At 40.0% G+C, this 20,889-nt stretch overlaps 1 long non-coding RNA gene across 1 annotated transcript in view; it reads left to right on the forward strand.

The window, feature by feature from the left end:
- Positions 1 to 8,708: 8,708 nt before the first annotated feature.
- LOC121088682 overlaps positions 8,709 to 20,889 on the forward strand; it is a 168,448-nt gene continuing 156,267 nt past the window's right edge. Inside the window, exon 1 of the long non-coding RNA XR_005828012.1 lies at positions 8,709 to 8,999. This is a non-coding gene — a long non-coding RNA (uncharacterized LOC121088682). The remainder of the gene's footprint in view (positions 9,000 to 20,889) is intronic.

Raw genomic sequence — 20,889 nt, forward strand, 5'->3', positions numbered from 1 at the left:
TCTTCCACACTTGTAACTTGTGCTACTTTCTCCTGACTTAAGCATTTCTGTCGGATAAAACTTGCTTTCTAGGAAAGCATGTTTCAAATTCATCCGGTGTCCTGAAGGGCACTGCTTCAGTGTTTTCTTGTAGAGTAGGGATTTTTTTGGTCAGGTCATGTTAGTTTAATTAATATGAAGGATCTCTAGTTATTACTGAAGATCAGCCCTCAGTTATTTACTGCTTCACCTAGACAGCTTTGGATATAAAATAATAGTAGTGTGTTCCAAGGGAATGTGCTCTGTGTTCAGAGATCTGTCCTTTTTCCTGTCCCTGACTTTTTTGTCTCTATAGGAAAGTTATTAAATAGCTTGTAGACTTTTCTTAGGTATTGATAACATGAAGGCAGTAGTACACATTTTCAAAAACTACTGTCAATGTATAGAATTTTCTGCATCAGGGACAGATTTTATACCATGAAATATTACACATATACCTACACACACACATATACACACACTGATACTGCGTTCTAATTAACATTCTAATTAACTATGTTATTTTGTTCAGTTTAACTACTGACATTTGTTTTCAAAAGATCTTAATTTTGAATTGATATAATTTTTTATTAAATATTTTATAGTCCAGAAGACTTTCCTCGGTAAATAACAAATGTCAGTTCGATCAAATTTTAAGCCTAATATATGTTGGAATTGTGCGGGTTTTTTCCCCTCTCACAAATCCAGTTTCTATCATTTCAGTGAGAGGTTCCCATTTTATGTACAATACTTAAGAATGATTAATGAGTTTCATTGTTAAAGCCAAAATTTTAACAAAAGATATCCTAAGTGCTGTAATAACTAATAACTGGTTCCATTGAATTATCTAAAGTCAATTGAAACAAATATAGTTTTAAAAAGTCACTTGCTTCTTCATTACTTATGCTAAGTGCAACACACAAATTCCCTGTTTTGCACAGGCAACATAAACAACTTGCTATAGAGCAGCAGTGCAGTTGTACCTGGAAATGTCTGTGCTTAAGGTCATTGCTGTTTTCTATTTCGTGGCAAATAGTCATTTAACGTTGCATAAAAGGAGCAGGGATTTCTGACAACACCAGCACAAGGCAGACCGATTGCTGTTTCTCACACCTGTCTCCAGGAAAATCCCGTCCTGTTCCTGCCTCATTACACAACGAAGAGATCTGATCTGGGAAGGGAGTTAGGCTGAAATCTTGTGAGGATTAAAAGGAAAGGTTGATCAGACATGCCATAGGGTTTTTGCGCATATTTTGACCACTGTGTACCTCCTGAGCTCTGCACAGGAGACCATGGTAACACCGTTGAAAGACAACTCCTCCAGTGAGTCACGCACAGAAGCTCTGGCCTCGGGAATGTGCCAGTGGCGTACGCTACGACAGCAAAGCCAGGATGCACTGCAGCCTGTGAAGTGACAGCTAGGGTGCACTGATACATAAGTGCCTGGCAACTGTTCTAATTTATTGCAGTAGCTGTTATGGCTCTCTGTGAAGCCTCAAATAATCTATGACCATTTCACATTTTAATAGTATTCATGTTGAGGGCCTCTGTGTGACTGCAGCTATATGATAACATATGCCCCAATCGGACCTGTCCTTTGTGTACAAGATGACACAATTTGTGCATAGTTAGCCATGAGGGAAAGGGAGATTACCCGTTTCCAGAGCAGGCAACGCCGAGTCTTCCAGCCTCTTGCATACGTCAGAGAGACAAATATTTTATTTTTTAAAAGCATTTACACCCTCAGAGCTCAACAGATGGGATGTTCTTGCCCTTCAAGGCAAATCTCTGCTGTCAGAAGAGACACACAGAGGAGTAAGTAGCAGGCACAGAAACTAGTTAAGAGTTTAATGGGAGCTGGCTGATTATTATGCTTTCTTTCATTATAATTAACACATATTTTCAATAACACCAAGGATCTCAAGCAAGGGACACCATTAGGATTCTGTATAGTTCCTAGCAAAGAAAAATGCTGTCCAAGAACATTACTGTTTATAGAAGCTCAGCACTTCAAAAGTTAGGAAAAGCAACGTTCACTCCGTCTTCAGAAGCCCATGTTGTGCAATGATACATAACCATGTGCTCCTCATTATTCAATTTCTCTTTACCCATCCAGCCTGTTTCCAGCAGTGTCTCTCTAGCCGCCATGTCTGAACCCATCCCCCTAACTGCCTGCTCCCACCTTACTTCCAGGCAAGAAGTCCTGCATCATCAATCTATCATCCTCTCCAGCAGCATTTCAGTTTTAGTTCTCTTTTTCCAGGCATTTACAGCCTCCTTTCTTTCTCTGTCCTCCTGGGTATACATCCAGATTTGCTCCCTTGACATTGCCTCTAGTCCACTCTTGCTTCTCTTGCCTCTAGTTTCAGAGTATTTCCACCAACAGCTCAAGTGCTCAGCACTTACTGTAATGGCTATACCTGCACTAGGTAAGTGAAGTGGGTTACAGCCTTGAAAGCAAGTGGCACTGCACAAATCCATGTGCCTAAGCCTCCCTCCCTGAACTTTCTCCCCCCAAATTAGGATGGTGTCATCCTATACTTCCAGTGATGCTGCACCTTTCCCTAAACCATGCAGGATGCAGCTTGACCATCCTGTGTTTTTTACTAGCTTCTCCAGAAGTGCTCTCATTTGTGTAATTTTCTTTATGGATATATTTTTTTACAGTCCTTGACATATATGTCACCCTTACTGACAAATTTCAAGTCCCTGCTTGAATTCTAGCAGAAACACAATAGTTGCAGACCTCCTGAAAGAAAAAAAGACTACAGCCATCTGAAGATGCTTTTCCCCCAGCCTGGCTCTTAGCAAACACTGGGTTGATCTGGCTGAAGTTTTCCAATGATCAAAGGCTGACCCCTAGCAGAGAAAATTTAATCCCCAAATACAGTGCAAAAAAAAAGCCATAAGCAACTGAAAACAGGGTTATGTAAAAGAAAACATTGTGAAACTTTGACAAGCACTGCTCCTAGCCCTGCTAATAATACCTTTTTGACTGGTCTGATATCCCTTGATCCACTTTTAAAGATTGCAAAAGATAAAGAAGATTTTACAGGCAGGCTCAATAAATACAAAATCATGTCTTTGTATAGTTGCATCCTTCTCACCTGTTAAATTTTAAGCTCAAAGGCAAAAAAAAGGTGTTGGTTCAGGAGCTGCCAACCTGCACTTTCTGAATTCATGTTGGTTCCCTGTCAGATCTACGTAACAAGGTGAAAACACAGAAATCAAATGTCAGGGCCAGTGCCACACACAGGGATGCCTTTTTGTGAAGAAGCCCACAGAGCACCCTTCTATGGTACACGTCAGGATTTAATGAGCACATTTAGGGAAGCTGCCAGAGTGTTTGGAGTACTTTGGCAGCAGAAGAAACAGCTGGTCCCATCAAAGTGATCATATTCTTGGGCATTAATTTAGAGTCTGAGAGGATGGGGTGATGCTTGCCAGAGGATAAGCACCATAAACCTAAAGGGTTAGGGACTCAGAAATTATAGGCTAGGAAAGGTGTGGCTAAAGCAGTTGCAACTACTTTGTTAACTGGTAGCTTGAACCTTGAAGAAGAGTGTATTCAGGCAACAAGTTGTCTCCAAACTGACAAGTTCTTTCAATGGCAGGAGCTATAGATGGACTAATGCTCTGAGGCATCAGACTGTGAGCATTGGGACCTATTTTATGGAGTCTCAGTAAACAACAAGTCAGCACTAGTGTAAGAATGAATTATTCATCAGTGTGTATTGTGAAAATACACTTGAATGTGTCTGGAAGATTTTCTTCTGGGAAGCACATGCTGGAGGTATGCAGAGATATGTATTAGGAAAAAATAAAATATGTGTTTGTGATGACCTCCATTAAAATATGTAAGGCCTATTGCTGTCTTATTTATTATGGGATTCCCTAAACATAAGAAAAGCAGCTCCTACAAAGTTTTGGTGTTGACCTTCTCATAACTGTCATAGTAGATGTCTTTTTTATTTTTGTTACCCTTCCAGTCTATAGCAATGAGAAATATCCAAATAATTCCTAAGCCAATTAATGAGTCCCTTTCTGCTCTGAGGCAGTTAAGAAGAAAATTTCATAGAAGTCAGTTATGAACACCTGAACTTGATGTTGGGAAGGAGAATCTGGTAATCTTCTCTCCTATTTACACAAGCATGGAAAACATGCCCTTTCATCTTTGATCCAAGGCTGCTATCACTACATTACAAAACTGCTGATTAATGTTCTTCCTCTGCTTAACTGTTTCCAGGTTTAGCATCTGGAAGTTTCCATCAAATCATCAGTTAACATCCCACTGAATGCAACCAAACATCAAAGCAAACCCCAAAACACATCATGAACAGAACTGGCACCTTTATCTTCCACGTTAGTTTTCTTGTCAAAAGAGCGGGAACGTATACACAGCATCTGTTTCTCTTGTCTTAGGGCTTCATTTTCACTCCACAAACCATTCTTAAGATACAAGCATTTGGAAGGCTAGCACACAAGAGTGGATTAATTTATCAAAGCACCAAATTCCTTAGAGATTTTTTTTTCAAGTTAGCCTCCTTTGATTGCAAGACAGAAGGATGTACTGAGGGGACAGCAACATAGGTATGAAAAATGAATTCAACCAAAGGCAAGGCAACAGGGAAGGACTACGATGTGTAACCGTCATTTATTCAATCATATAAGCAACAGAATTTTTTTTCTTGCTCAATAAGACATTTTGGTAAGGTGAGCTACACATTATAAAATTATGATCTTTTAATAGAAAATATAACATGCCATTTTTTTCCAGCTGGAAAAAAAACCCAAAACCAAATAAGTGATAGCCACAATGCAATCAGAAATTTACAAATTTACTTTTCACTTTACCAAACCAGGTTTTTTGGGGGCTGGATTTTGATGGGGGAAGAGGAAGTCTCCTGGTGAGGTGTTTTTTATCCGCCTAGGATAATTAACCTATATAGGTCACCACATCAGATGTAGAAATCTTCCAACAGTACACTACTTCTGAAATAATGCACTGAATTCAAAGACTCACAGAACTGTACACAAAGTACTCCATTAACAGCAGGTGCTGTACAAAAAAAAAAAGCTCTTTTTAAAGGAGCTTTTAATTACTGTATATCTTTGTTTAGAAGCCACCTTCAACTATCTTTTCCTTGTGAGCAGCAGGGGAAAGCAATTAAATGTGAGAAAGCCATCCTCAATTTAAAGCTGCAGGAGGAAACAATTAGCATAACAGAATTCTTAGCTTGTACACAAAGAAATACGGTACATGAAGTCACCGGAGGCTGGGTATTACTTTGACATAATTAATACATGTCGTAAATCTGAAGATGCATCACTGCTGAAAGTTAAAAGTCATAGCTGGCTGTATGGCCCATGTTTACTCCCAAGTCTTCCTATAACAATGGATTTGGCTGTTTACACAAAATTACATGTATATCTCTCAGCTGTATACTTCACATCTTCTCTAAACTCCCTTTACCTCAGCAAAGGGTCTTAATACATCTGAGTGAGCCCCTTTGCTCCCAAGGGGCAGGAAGGCACAGGGCTTTATTTATTCGAAGCAAGGCCATTTAGATAGATCTGGCTACAAAGAAAGACTTTACAAGAGGACAAAAGGGATCTTTCTGGCCTCATTTAGTATTTGCCAACTTTACAAGTCTTGATTTTAATACTGGGACTAATCTCATACTGGGCTAAAACCTCTTCTTTAACCTTTTTCCCATTACAGCATAGCAGTGCCTATTTAGACATAGTGCAACAAGGCATTTTGAAATTTTGGTGTGGTGATTTTTTTATTTTATTTTTCTTAAAAAAAAAAAGGAATGGAAATTTACAAAATGGTTTTGGTGTTTTCAGGAGCTAGTCCTTGATGGTCAATGATGCAAAAACTTGTGGGGAAAAAAAAACAACCAAACAAAAAACACACCAACAAAACCCACCAACAAAAGTCAATATGAACTCCACTGAAATTAAAGGCAAATATGTTCCCGACTAAAACAAGACCAGAAAATGCTTCACTTGATGGTGTTTTGTAAAGGATACAAAGGTTAATTAGATATCCTCTGTTACATTATATAGTAAGAAACCTCCATTAATTACTGCTTCTTTAATTTAGCTGATTCATTAAAAACTGACTATAGAACCACAATAAAACCGTTATCTTTCCCATAGTACCTAACTTACTTCTACAGTCCAAAGCCTATGACCCTTAATCAGAATTAGATTTGAACAGACACTGAATAGAGACATTGAAAAGTTAATAGTAACATAAAGCATCACTAAAACCTAAAATGAATGAAGCTTCCACTGACTGCAGTCAGATTCTGCTCTTCTAAACATCTCAGTATTTGTTCTTCTGTTTTCTAGTGTCCTACATTACAATATAAAAGGTTGATAGTAACGGCTAACATTACCACTATTTTTATTTCAAGTTAATAGCTCAAGCAGTGTGTATCTATAAATGTTTGATTTTATGAGCTCTTGTGCGTTTTCTTAAGCAATTAGTCAAATTGCCTTCTTGACTGTATCTGCTTGCCAAATCTAGCTTTTTTAAGTTTTGTTATTTAGGGCACTATTGTATTCCATTAAAGGCAAAGTTCAATTATTTGTCTTTTGAAGGTCTGAGTGCCTTGCTTAAAATGCCAAGTGCATTAAAAACAGGCCACCCTTGACTGTTGCAAGGAGATATAGAAGGATAATAACTCAGCTGCATTTAACAGAATTTTGACATTGAGCATGTGTGTGTATGTGTGCGTGTATGTGTTCATAAAGATAACAAAATAAGGATTAAATGTTGTCAAATCCTCAAGAACATTTAATGTTGGTTGTTTTTTTTTTTTACCATTTGCCATTTATTTTTCTTAACAAGAAGCAAAAAGAAGGAAAGTCTTTCAGTTAAAAGAAAGAACAGCGAACCAGGAGACAGGGAACTTTCATGAAAACATATAGCAAAACCTTTTAGTAGCATAAAAATAGGGCTTTAAAGCCACACAAGTGTAAATGAGAGCAGATTCTAGTGGAAAAAATGCTGCATTTCTGCTGAGTACCTGGGGAACCTACAGTTGCACCTCTTCTGAATTATGTTCACTATCTTTATCTATTTGTATTTCCAGTTTGAAGATAACCCTCTATACTGTCTTTTCCCTGTGTACTGAGACTAAACCCACAAGGGACAGCAAAAATTCTTGTAGAAAGTGTAAGTCTACTAAGAGATCTCGGTGAGCTTCAAAAAGAGATGGTCCTCAACCATACCAGTTTAAACCTTGTGTCTGGAATGGTGGGAGATTTCTACCACCTGTAGAAATGGCTTCAGGTGGTCACCTGTTAAAAGGGTCTGTGGCTTTAAAACAGCTGAAAAGCAGCTTAAAAGTTGACTGTGGTACCTATTTGACATGGCTGACTGAGCATTAGGAGGGCTGTAGGGCAGACCTTACACCTGAAGTCCTGTTGTGCAGTCTCTGATGGTAAGAGTCACCCTGTCAGAACTACTTTGATGAGTAAAGGCTGCGCAAGGGATGCAGGTATAGCAGCAATTAGTTTCTACAGAGTTTTTAAAAAACTATTTAGAAGCCAATTGTCTATGGCAGGCATGTTCAGCATGCATATGTCTCTTCCTGTGTAAATGGCAAACTTTGAGTAAAACAGAGATTAATTTAATTAAGCTTAAACATTTCAGCTTTTTATTTTATGGTTACACACATAAGTAGAGCAATAACTGAATACAAATGTTGCATATTTACTGTGGCATGATCCAAGCAATTACTGCTAAAGTATTAAGGAAAAGCATCATTTCACTGTTTTAATTTTATTTTATAATTAGGTGGGAACCATATTTTCATGAATACATTTATAGTTAGAAGTTATAGATTATGCTTCTCTTTGTTTTGGATGGATGATTTTAGCCCTGTTGCTAAAAGCCTGTTAGCAACAATTAAAATAGCTATAAAAAGGCATTTATAGCTTTTCTAGTTGTTTTTCTTGTTAGTTTTCATCAAGTATTTTGTGCTCATATGATGTATGCTGTCTGCTAATAGTCACTAGCACAGACTTTCAAAAATGGTTTTAAGCATCTGGTTTAAAACATAGCTTTTTTATGTACTGTGATCATTAGTTTGTCCTTTTCATGAGTGTTGCACAAGTTGTTTGTTATGCCTCTGACTTCTGTTACTTTTGGTTCTCAAAAATTATTTGAAAAAGTTTAGAAGGAAAGCTTAAAAGCAGAGCAAAAACAATACTAGCAACTTTTTGGAGTGCCAGAGTTTTAACTGCTTTCTGTTGAAATGCTTTCCTGACTTTCCATTCAAACAAACATATTTTTTTTTGCACAGTATTACAGGCAGGGCTGAATGCATGCTTGCAAAGTGCAACGTGGTAAATGTCTGTGTATCTTTTATACATACCATACCACTAGAATCAATGTGTTCAGGTTAGTTTCTATTCTGAGGAGAGCAGAGAAACACAACCACCACTTTCTGTCACGTGATGCATTGTATCTATTAAAAATAAATTAAATTTCATGCACAGAACCCAACTTAAAAATCCCAGCAAACAATAACAGAACCTTTCCACTAATGATATTTGGTTATCAGAAGTAGAGAGAGACTCAGACAGCAGTCAGCATGGTCCCAGCATGCTTTTTGCCTTTTTTTTTGTTTGCACAGTAGCTGTCAGTTGCAGCCCTGCAGGTAGTAGAACCCAGTGGGATGAGGGGCGGGACAGAGCAATGCTGCCTGAACTGACAGCAAATTTAAATTACTGAGCTTTCTTTTTATTTTTTTTCTTTCTTTGCGTGTGTGTCCCCCTTCTTTTTTTTTTTTTTTTTTTTGGTATTTTTCTACTCTGCGACAAACTGAAAAGCTTCTAGCACACGCTAATTTAACAACCCTGCTTCGTCATCTTTTTTTTCTCCCCTTCTGCTTCCAGGATAATTAAAAGAGAAACCTGTAAAGGCAACATTCCTTCAAGCAAGTTGGTGCTGCAACGTGCTGGTAAGATGAATTTAGTTGGGTTTTTTTCCCTTCCCCATCTTTTCTTTTTCCTTTTTTGGAACTGAAAGCTTTTGTATGTCTAATGCAGTCATAAGTGTGGTTCCCCTGCTGTGGAGGGTTAGGATGTAATGAAAAGGTGTAACTGCTTGATATGTGACCTTCTCCTATTACTTAAAATGGATAATAACAGCTTTCGTGTCTGTCCTCGTAATGCTTTTCTCTCTGTGAATTGACTGTTTTCTCAACAGAAGCAGTGCTGTGATTGTCGCACTATGACAATGAGGACTTGATTGTTTTTTGGTTACTGTTCCATGCTCCTATCAGAAAAGATACTTGAGTTGGGGGGTTTGTGCGTGTGATTTTTTTTTTCCCTTTCAGTGTTGCCTGAAGCACTCATATGACGGGGGGTGGAGATGGGGGTGGAGGAGATGGTCTTGGGTATCATTCTGCCTGTTCAGCTGTTTACTGAAGGTAAACAGGTAGGTAAGGAAGTGCAACAGTGAAACTTTTTTAAAAAAAAATAAATATTTTTCAGCTTGCATCGAGTGGGGTCAGTGTATCCAGGATTTATTGTTGTCCAGTACCGGCTAAAGTTCTTGCTCTACCATGCATTGTTCTTCTGGAGAAGGGAAGGGGGGAAGGGATGTTCCACTTTGTATCTTGTCATATCATTGTAGAAGCTAGTTGCGAGAAGCTGAGAAACTTTGAGATGAAATACCGAGTGCTTCTTTGTAAGGAATGAGTTTGATGCTGTGGATTGTATTTCCTACGAATATAAGCCTGCCAGATAAAATCAGATCTCTATTATACACGTTGCAGTTCCTGCTTTGCAAGTCCCCTGATTTCCAGGGTCTCCTTTCTAGTATTTTTCTGACATAAATACACTACTATTCATTTTATTTCAGAAAATGAGATGTGTTTTGCTTTTCCTTTGTGTTGATCCTTATGAAACTTATAAGGCGACTTTTTTTCTCAGGCTTTCTGGATGGTATTCTGCCAAGTATTAAATGCTACAACACCTGCTGAAATCAACAGCAAGGCTGAGCTTGTCCTGTGTTTAAGAGGAAACTGCTGAGTACTAGCAGACCTGGATCTTATGTTTGCTGAACTCTCTCTCTTTCCCTAACTGCAATTAGCTGTTGTTACACTTAAGGCTGGATCACATGAGCTTTTACCGAGGTGTTCAGAATAAACACAACTCTTACAGCCAGTTGCGCGCAGCTTTGTGGCCACGCTGAGGCAAACTTTTTGAACATAGGATGGGATTGTTCAGAGAAATCCGATGGAGTTAGAAAGTCTGCGTGATTCAGTCCTCTAACTCCTTGAAAGCTGTTTTCCTTAGGTTTGGTTGTTGGTTTGTTTGTTTGTTTTTTTTTTAAAAAAAAGGTGTCTTGCAATTAATCACTTGCAGATTGATACGTCAGACTTTCCAGACTCAAAGGTCTGTTTTGCCAAATGCATAATGTGATCACAGGAGCGAAGCTGTGCGAGGACAGGAGAGATGAGAGCAGTCGGGGATTAAACACAGACTCCCTTTCTCGTCCCTGAAGGGGAGAGGACGTGCCAACACCACATGGGAAATCATATTCTTTCGCAGCAGCTTTGTAGGGGAACAAGGGTTAAGGGCACTGACAGAGGTTCATCACTTCCTATTTCAGCCTCAGTTTCAAGCACTGCAATACTTTTCTGTAGGTTTACTTCGCTTGCGCAGAAAATGGTGGTGTCTTGTGAAATGAGGTCGTTGTAGCTCCCACATCTTGCTTTTGCCCTGACAACTTGCCTTCCCCCCACACCCCTACACCAAGGTCTGCAAGGCTCAGAAAATTAGGCTTTGTCTCTTGTAATCCTAAACTCCCATTCATTTATAACCAGAGAAGAAAAGGATTGAATTCAGTGTTCTTGTTATGGAAATAAGTTTTTATTCACTCAGTATCAACTGACAGTTAGAAGCGTATCTGATGTAATATGAATAAACTGTAGACTGTTGACGGTAAATTATGCAGCTATAGTCTCAAATTCTCCTAGAAACACTGTTTTTACAATGCTCAAGTGACCTAATGGGGTGAAACAACTACCAGTACTCTCATCTGAGGTTCTTAATCAGCCAAAGCTGTGATAAGTTCATGGTGGCTGATTCCCACTGCCCATGATGGGCACCTCAGCAATGGGCAAGGCTGCATGGAGTAGAACCTGAATGCAGGCAGGGGTGGTCAGTCGTAGAGGTGATGTCAAAGCTACTGTTACAAAGCAACATGAAAACATATTACAGCCAAGTTCAGATGCTGAGTTTGGTGATGGGAATTTATTCCTGAAGTCATAAAGTATAAAAAGCTACATATCTGTACCTTTAAAAAAACCACCATCGTATTCCAATATACCAGTCTACTTTCTCTTTGAATTTAGTCCTTAAATATATGCATTTTTAATTAATCTGTGCACTTTAAATTGTTGGCTTCCAGTGGTACTGTCTTCTACCCAGTGCTTGGAAATTTCTAGTTGAATGGAACTGCTTTTACTGCACAAGCAAAAAGCAAGCCAGAAAACTTGCTGTAATTTCCTGTCAGTAACACAGAAATAAGAAAACACTAGGCTAATAAAAATGATAATCTGAGTTTACAACTGTTAACAAGATTCCTGAATAGAAATGGTGCTATTATGCACAAAGAACCTCTATCATCACTAGAGAAATGCAGTATAAAATTATGAGCTTTATTATTAGGGCCCTGTCATCCAATCAGAAATCAACCCATAATCTTACTTTTGAAATGGCATAAGTTTTGGCATCTTCCCTCCCCTCCTATTAATAAAAGATTAAAGAAATTTTATAATTAGAAACTTTGATAACATAGCTATGAATTTTCTTTACAGGGAAAAAGCTGAAATAATTCTGTATTTCTTCCACATCTCCAACTCTCCACACAAAATCACTGCAAGCCTGAGTAGCATGCAGCAGGTAGAACTGGGGTGAACCACAGACTTGCCATGGGCAATCATGATGGGATTTCATCAGCTTCTGTCTCCTGAGAGAGGCCAGAATCCCAGACTTTTCTCAGGACTCTGAAGAAGTACTTAAGAACATGCAACAGTAACTCTTTCCCTGAATGGGATTATTTATTAACGTTACATTTCTGGTCAGCTGAATTGAAGTATCACAGAGTCATGACAAAATGCTTAGATTTTAACCTCTGAGGATTTTTTTTTTTTCATTCTAATAATAAAAGACTTTTACATTTCTCTTCTAATGGCAAATGATTTATGGCATTATAAGGGGCTTGCTGTGTTTCCATTTGATTTAACAAATTAGCTATGGTCTTCTTTCAGCAAGAACCACTCTTAAAGCTCTACATCACCAAATGAAGCAAGACTGCTGTACCTGGCCTAGAGCAATCTCAAGTCCCTGGTCTTCCCCCACTAGCCAATTGATAGCATCTTGGGCTAACACTTGCCAAGACACATTCCTTTCACAAGCCTGGCAGCCAGACACATGTCCTTCATCTCCTGGTGAGGTGAGCATGGTTTGCTGTAGACTCTTTGGGACCTCTAACCCTGTGTAGGGTATAGGAAGCCCTAAAAATAATCTAATGCCTTCTAATTACTTTCATCACTCCCCAGGCAGTAGCATATGCAGTATTAATCAGGGCACTAGATATGAATTAACAAAATAAAATATTTATTCTTAGGGTAAACAGTAAAATATCAGCAAGAATGAACCAAAGCATTAAGAGAATTAAGAGCAGAGAGCTCGGTTCTAGACTTTAATTATCGCACAAAGTCTTCCTTGTTGCTTTGAGTGTCCTGTGGCTTGTGGAGGCTGATAACTTAGCTCCCCTCCTAAGGCTGATGTGCTCCAAGACCTCTTGGAGCCACATCTTTCCTAATCCCATTGTTAAAGACACTTACTGTCACCTTCTTCAGGGGTGGTAGAAAAAGGGGAGCAAACCCAAAGCTCTGCATATATATTTATTTCCTTTGCTTTCTCCATGTGGAATCTCCAGCTGCCTGTGTATCGCCCATATAAATGTTTGCTTTCTGTTTATGGCATTTGGACACCAGAGGTAAGATTCACCTCATCCAAATTTACTCACCTATGCTGTAGACACCTACATCTGAGCTAATCACTTTGGGGTCCTGTTGACAGCCAGAGGAAATAAGCAGGCACTTTCAGGGAGTGATTTTTCTGACCTATTTTAAATGTTTATTTTATTTGAACCCCACTGAAGGACATCACATTCAAGACTGAGATCATTTAACCGCCTCTCCTCCTCAAATTTTCTTAATTTACCGTGCTGTTGCATTGCTTAATTTAGACATTTACCTCGTCTTCTTGGCTTCTCTTTTAACTACTTCATGAAGACAGAGGGCTTAGAACTCTGTACATTACATACCTTGAAAAACAGTCATAGTGCTATTGATTTACCGAGCCAAATATACCTGCAGTGGGTTTAAAACAAGGCTAATCACAGTGAAGTTAACCCTGGATTATAGAGGCAGGGTAATGTCACTCACTTATATCTGTAGTCCTCCAGGGCTGCTGGGAGGATGCTGTCACAAGTGCATTCCAGCCAGTGTGTTTAATGTACAATTAATCTTGTTCCTCATGGTTTCTTTCAGTAGGCTGAACTGATATAGTGAAAAGAGGTACTGCAACTGGTTTATTTGTTCTACTTTGCAGACTAGGGACATTTAAAAGTTACTCCTCAATGCTTTAAAAATTCTAAAAGTCAGGAAATTCCATGAGTATGACTAGGTCTACCTAGTTTAGGCACCAGCATTTTAGTGAGCTGGTGTTCCTGATGGAAGTTCCCTTACCCAGAGGAAGCTACGTGTGTTTGAAAGCTTCCAGACAGACAATTTGGCTTCCTGAACTTGTACAACTAAGGCTTCATTTAGTGCTAAGTGCTAAGGCAGTGCTAAAAGTGTCTGCAGCAGAGAGATCCCAGGCTCCCAAATGTTAACAGTATACCTCACCCCCACATCTCACCTGGACATCTGTGGAGGAGCTCTTCTGTCCTCTTGGCCCTTTGCTTGGCCCCAGGCATTTTCTTGGCATGAAGGGTGGTGGGTGGTGCTGGTGGGCTCAGTGTACAGAGCACTGGAAGGAGCAGAGGGAGCTGGCGTGTGAGCAGCCTTGTTCATAAGGTCTAGAGGAAGTGATACCTAAGGATGACTATAACCAGCATTGCAGTCAGGTTGATCTTCAAGGAAAATCTGATTAACTTCAAAAGTAAATGTATCAGCACATGAATATATATTAATATATATAAATGCACAGTATAGCTGTTGGAGACTTAAGACCACACTGGACATCAAAGACATTTAGCAATATGGACACGCTGTCCATCAGACAAACATGGTCTTCCTGAAGATTCATTTCTCCCATAACTTAGGTAACCTTCAGCATCTTAAAGATTATGCGTAGGTGTAGTTTAAGTTAGAGAAGCTGCATTCTGCCATTCATTTAAATATAAAATAGTTGATCATCAGGTATGATTGAGGTAGCTCTGTTCTGAATCAGAGCTATGCAATGCTTTGCAGAGATAGTCTATCCAGACAAGGACAGTGGCTGGATTTTGAAGTGTACAGAAAATGTAGTAATACACAAGAGATCTGCTCACGCAAGCTCCGAACACAAGATCTGATCTCTTACACATTTTCTGTTTTCAGTGATTAATGGATAAGCACTGTACAAGCCCCTGACACAGTGAGCAATGCAGAAGGCCCGTTGCCTTCGTTTTGGTTAACAAGAGACAGAGTATAGATTAATAGTGGCTCTTGAGCAATCTGATGCAGTCAATGTTTTCCATTGGCACTCCATTAATAAGCAGCCTTACTAACATCTTTCTTCTGCTGTATCTGAAGTTTGATGCTGATGATTATGAAGGGCACACGCATGTTAAACGAAGCTCGCGCACTTGAGTGAGGAGCAATAGCAGCCTAACCAGTGTCACGCAGTAAGGGAGACCACATTCACAGGACATTAAAGGCTGGGTACTCTTGCTGAACAGGTTTACACATTTAAGCCTTGATCCTGCAAGGACTTACACACTTGCTTAACCTTACACACTGTGAATGAAATCCTGGGCCTCTCAAAATCAATGACAAAACGCCACCAACTTCAAAGGGCCACTCTGTGAATAGCCTCTTCGGCTTCAGTGCAGCCACACAGTGTGCAGAAGCGTGTGAGCTGATCTCCCCAACCTTGCTTTCTGGCGTGAAGTCTTAAGAGATTGAGGGAGCTGCTAAGTGTAACTTTCAAAACACTTCCATCTCACAACAAACTATAAGTGTTCAAAGATGTTTTCTTGTTTGATCTGTGTTCTTTAGGGGTTTTTCCCAAACCCCATGGTAAAACCTGCGGGAGTGGTTTCTGCTGGAGAAGCCTGTGAGCAATCCATAATGCATTCCTCTCCCTGGCTAGTACTGCACTCTGAGCAGGTTGTTGCCTTTGCTCTACGGAAGATCCAGTCCCTGGAGTGAGGTGATTATGCTGGAACCACATCTTTCTTTTTTAATGAAAAAAAAAAATAATCTATAGCTCACATGAGTTTATAGGAAATCTGGGAAATATCTGCTGAAATGACTTACAGGTCAGAAAAACAATAATATATGGATTTGTGCAGGATCTAGCTGCTGTTTTTCATCTGTTTGCTGCTGGTAATTGAGATTCCCTGTTGCAAAATCTAACAGCTGTCTCAGGATCTGTTGGAGACCGGATACCCAGTCCTGCTACGATGTGTAAAACTGTCCCCTCGCAGTGGTACCCCTGGGACCCGCTGTGGGGTCTTGAGGAATTTGGTAAAAAGCTGCGGGGGGAGGGAAAATGGTATTAGTCCCATTTTGCAAAGTAGATCCCTTTCCAAAGCAGGATAAGTCAACGATCCTTCTCCCTGCATAGGCTTTACATGTGACGCAGCTTGCACCCAACCCTCACAGCAGCTGAGATGCTGAAGCTGGGGGGGAGCTTTAGCAGCCCTGAGTAACACCAAGGTGGGTCAGTGCCAGCAGCAAAGCTTATGCTGGTAAATGCAGGTCTCATGAGCAAAACAGCTAATGACTGTTTTGCAGATGCAACACCACAATTTGCACATGCTAGGAACTAGGAAAGTTTTGGCTACTGTCTCCCTAAGCCAGCAAAAAGATCTGTGAGGACAGTTATCCCAGTGTAAGTGTACTGTAACAGGGAGTAAGAGCTTGGAAAAGAGGTTTATAAAGTTTTACATCCCAGTTATGCTTTAGGATAAGCCTGTTTTAGCCTTTGTGTAAGCCAAATTATCACTTCTCACCTAAATTGGTGGCAGTCATTTGAGAAGAGCAGGCTGGGTGAGCCCAGTGAAGCTTTGTTTCCTTTTTCAACATTTTCCTCTGACATGTTTCATTGCTCTAGCAGCAAAAAAATCCCCAGACTTTACTGGGGTTTTTGGCTTTTACTGTAAAGGTATTTTAATTTTATCTACGTTGTGCTCCTGTACTAATGGGCTTTACATATTCCCAGCAAAGTCCTGTGTGAAATTCTTAACCATAGAGATTACAGAAATTTACTGCTTCACTGGCATGGTCAAGTTGCCACAAAATTGCATTTGTTAATGTAGCTGTGAAAACACATGGCACCTGCCATCCCCAAGCATAAGGATTTTAAATATGGCTGGGAAGAATTTAAGAATGCCTATAAAATGGGGCTTGGCCATGTCAGTTTAGCTTTAGGAAGGAGACTGTGCTATAAAAACCTCACCCATAATTGGACACAAGTGACAGCTTTACTTAACTAGTGTTCACAAATGAACGAGCAATGAAAATGTTCTGCCTTTCTCACCCCAGAAGAATGACCATGGCAGATGTTAACACTGTTGAGAACAGTTTTATTGTAACTACAGGTGAGACAAATGGGAGATTTATTAGTCTGGGCATTGAGGGAAGGGGAGGGAGGGTAAAAATTGCATACAGTGCTGTTCCAAAGAAATGCAATGTACATTATCAAACACAGGGCATGGCACACACCATGCTCTAAACCAGGGGCTATTCTGTATCCATGAATTCATGAGTATGCCTGCTTTATTGTTTGCTTTTTAAGCACCCAATACCCAGAATCACAAATCGTACATGGTTCTGCTTTTTGTTTCCTCATGTCCTATCCTTTACCCATTTACATCAATGGCACACCTCTAACTTCATTGATAATACGATGTAATCAATGACTCAAAGTCTGGGAACTCAGTGACCTGCAAAAGAGGAAACAAGAGACAATGTTTCTCTGATGAAAGTCCTGAGACAAGGCTTGATCCAATGTCTGCTGGATCCTTTCTGTTCATTTTAATGAGTTTACAATTGGTCCCTAACATAATGGGCATTCAATAGAAATCAGCACTGGTTGTTCAGGCATTGAGCCAGTAAAGCCCCTAATTATGTGCTTAAGATTATGGTATGGGAACAGCCCCATAGAAGCCACTGCAACCACAGAAATGCTTTAAGTTCAGCCAGTAAGTAAATGTTTTGTTGCTGAAGCATCATCTGTTTGGTTTTTGGGGTTTTTTTTTGTTTGTTTGTTTTTTTTTCCAGTCAATGCCCTCTGCCAGGCAAGCTAACAAGTACAGTTTCTGGAAATCCAGCACCTTGAGATTCTATAAATGTGATGATATTCAGATTTGTATTAAAAAATTTTAGCTGCTTTATACTTCTTTTTCCCCAGATATAGCAAAATACTTTCCTGCAATTGTAACATGAATAGAAACACTTGCCATGTCAAACTCAAAGCTCCCTCCCCTTTTAGATTCGCATGTGGTGCTGCAGTCTGATAGTCAGTCCCGTTTCTAAGTAGAATTGCACTTTTAAATTTATATTTTTTATTAAACTGTTTGCAGTGTAAGCAGGAAAATATTCTTCTCTGTAGCTGAAGTAAATTCTGTTGGTTTGCCTCAAACTCTTTAAGCAGGTGGTCTCTTAGAAGAGCTGCTTAAAGGCACCTTGAGGTTCTGTGCCATGTGGAGCGCATATTGTTTGACTGCTTCACTTCAGGTCATCCCGTTTAACTAAAGGGTACCGTATTTCTGCGTTATCTTGCTTTCATAAACCTGTGATATTCAACAGGCTTTTCAGGTATTGTTTACAGCAAACACTGCCTATGGTGTTTCCAAAAGTTTCCTGCTGTCAGAAGCATGAGGGCCAAATTGAAAATATTGGTTTGGGAGAATGTAATCTTTTCAGTACAGACTTTGGTCAGCATGATTGTGTTCAGTGTAAGTGCCCAATAGTAATGATGTCCAGGCATAGGGCCAAATGCTAAAACTGCCCCTAGAGTGAATATACTCATACTCTGCAATAGAAGCAGTAAAGTATGCTCATATTCTGGCCAGCAACATCTGAAAGCACAGCTCCCCATGAGGATAATTCTTGCCAGGAGTATGAATAAGCTGCGTTGAGGCTGTGCATTATGGCAACTGCTGCATCAGGGACTGCTAAGTAACTCATAAATAAGCAGTCTCTGCTGCCCCCCAATTCCTGTATCCAGCTTCAGAAGGTACTCATGTAGGTCCAAGTATGGAAGGCTTGCACAGTGTCCTCAGTGGACTTTGAGAAGACCAAAGCAGAGGTGGCTACTTTCCATCTCCTACTCCTTTGACTGGCCATAATTTTTCTGGCAAGCACAAATATACAGTGCCTAGAAGGATTTGGCTTCTGTTCTTCGGCTCATATTCATCATTTAGGTTGCTCCAGTGAAGTTACGAAGCCAGGAGTTCCTGTGATGGTAGGATAAAGACTCCACTGCAGCTGAAATCTTTATTAATAAATGAATTATGAATAAACCCAGAAAAATAGACACACTTTAATAAATCACCAATCATCTTGTTTTAGGCATACAAGTGGATTTATACCCACATCAGACCTACATTAAAATGTAGGATTTTTGTATTAGTGCTCATTTCATTTTTTTTTTCTTGAGAACGACTTCAGTTCTACTCACATAAGCCTTGCAGACCTTCTGATGATATGTCAGAGTGGCTTCTTGAAGTGGGCTGAGTATCTGCCCCAGAATGGCAAATAATGATCTCTAGAGCCTGACTAATCTTTAAGGACGATAGAAGTTACTGTTCCAACATGCACAAATTTTTGCATAACAGATAAAATAATTTTAGCCAGGCACTCCTACACTAGGGATAGCCGTGTTCTGTAAGATGGTGGTATAGGCTAACTCTATTCTTGCAGCAAAGCATCCTGTCTTGTTTTAGAGGTTTCAGACTTGCTTATATGTATGCAGTAGTTCAAAGTTTTGTGTGGACAGATAATATCATAGAATCACAGGATGGTTCAGTTTGGAAGGGGCCTTAAAGATCATCTAGTTCCAATCCCCTTCCCATGGGCAGGATACTTTTCACTAGGCCACGTTGTTCAGAGCTCCATCCAGCCTGGCCTTGAACACTTCCATGGATGGGGAATCCATTACTTCTCTGGGCAACCTGTTCCTGTGTCTCACTACCCTCACAGCAAAGAATTTCTTCCTAACATCTAATTTAATCTACCTTCTCTTAGTTTAAAACCATTAGCCCTTCTCCTATTGCTACAGGCCCTAATAAAAAGTCTGTCCCCATATTTCTTAAAAGCCCCCTTTAGGTATGGGAAGGCTGCTATAAGGTCTCTGTGGAGCCTTCTCTTCTCCAGGCTGAACAACCTCAACTCTTTCAGTCTTTCCTCATAGGAGACGTGCTTCAGCCCTCTGCTCAACTGCATGGCCCTCTTCTGCACCTTCTCCAACAGGTCCTTCTTACACTGGGAGATTCAGAGCTGAATGCAGTGCTGCAGGTGGGGTCTCACAAGAGCAGAGAGGTAGAATCCCCTCCCTTGATCTGCTGGCCACACTTATTTGATGTAGTCCAGGATACGGTTGCCTTTCTGGGCTGCAAGTACACATTGTCAGGCCATATTGAGCTTTTTGTCCACCGGCACCCCAAAGTTCTTCTCCTCAGGGTCCCTGTAAATTCATTCTCTGCCCAGCCTGTATCAATACTGGGGTTTTCCCCAACCCAGGTGCAGGACCTTGCACTTGGCCTTGTTGAACCTCACAAAGTTTGCACAGGGGAACCTCTCAAGCCTCTCAAGGTCCCTCTGGATGGCATCCCTTCCCTCCAGCACGTTGACTGCACCACTCAGCTTGGTGTCATTGGCAAACTTGCTGAGGGTGCAATCAGTCCCACTGTCCATGTCACTGACAAAGATGTTGAACAACACCACTCATCACTGGTCTCAACTTGGACATTGAGCCATTGACCAAAACACTTTGAGTGCAACCATCCAGCCAATTCCTTATCCACCAAGTGGCCCATCTCTGAAATCTATGTCTCTTCAGTTTAGACACAAGGCTGTCATGCAGGACGTTTGCAAATTCTTTGCACAAGTCCAGGTAGGTGATGTTAGTTGCTCTTCTCTCATCCGTCAATACCATAACCCCATCTTAGAACGCCACCAAATTTGTCAGGCATGATATAATATAGAATATGAGCATTAGACCTCTATATTATTGAATACTGTATCCCTGTATTAGAAATGGTCCCAGTTCTAACTGCTGACACACAAAGATCCAGAGATGCTGCTTCTTTGGAGCAGAATTGCAAGTTCTGGGTTCAAATAAGCCAATAAAGTGATTCCCTGGAAAACAATACTCAGTCCTGTACCCCTTTTCTTCAGATACATTTTTCTTGCTTTTCAGGATGTTTCATAATCTACTGCACAGATATCACCTTTCGGAAAAACATGGAAATATCATCAGTTGATGTGTTTATCTAAACCAAAAGCTAGATAACTTAGAGCAAGAATAATCAACCCCTTCTGTACGTGAACACAAGCTGACCACCACAAAACATGAAAACATTGTCACAGTTTAATTTTCTTTCTGTCTTTTTCT

This window comes from Falco naumanni, chromosome 5, assembly GCF_017639655.2.
Source record: "Falco naumanni isolate bFalNau1 chromosome 5, bFalNau1.pat, whole genome shotgun sequence".
In the NCBI taxonomy this organism is placed as follows: domain Eukaryota; kingdom Metazoa; phylum Chordata; class Aves; order Falconiformes; family Falconidae; genus Falco; species Falco naumanni.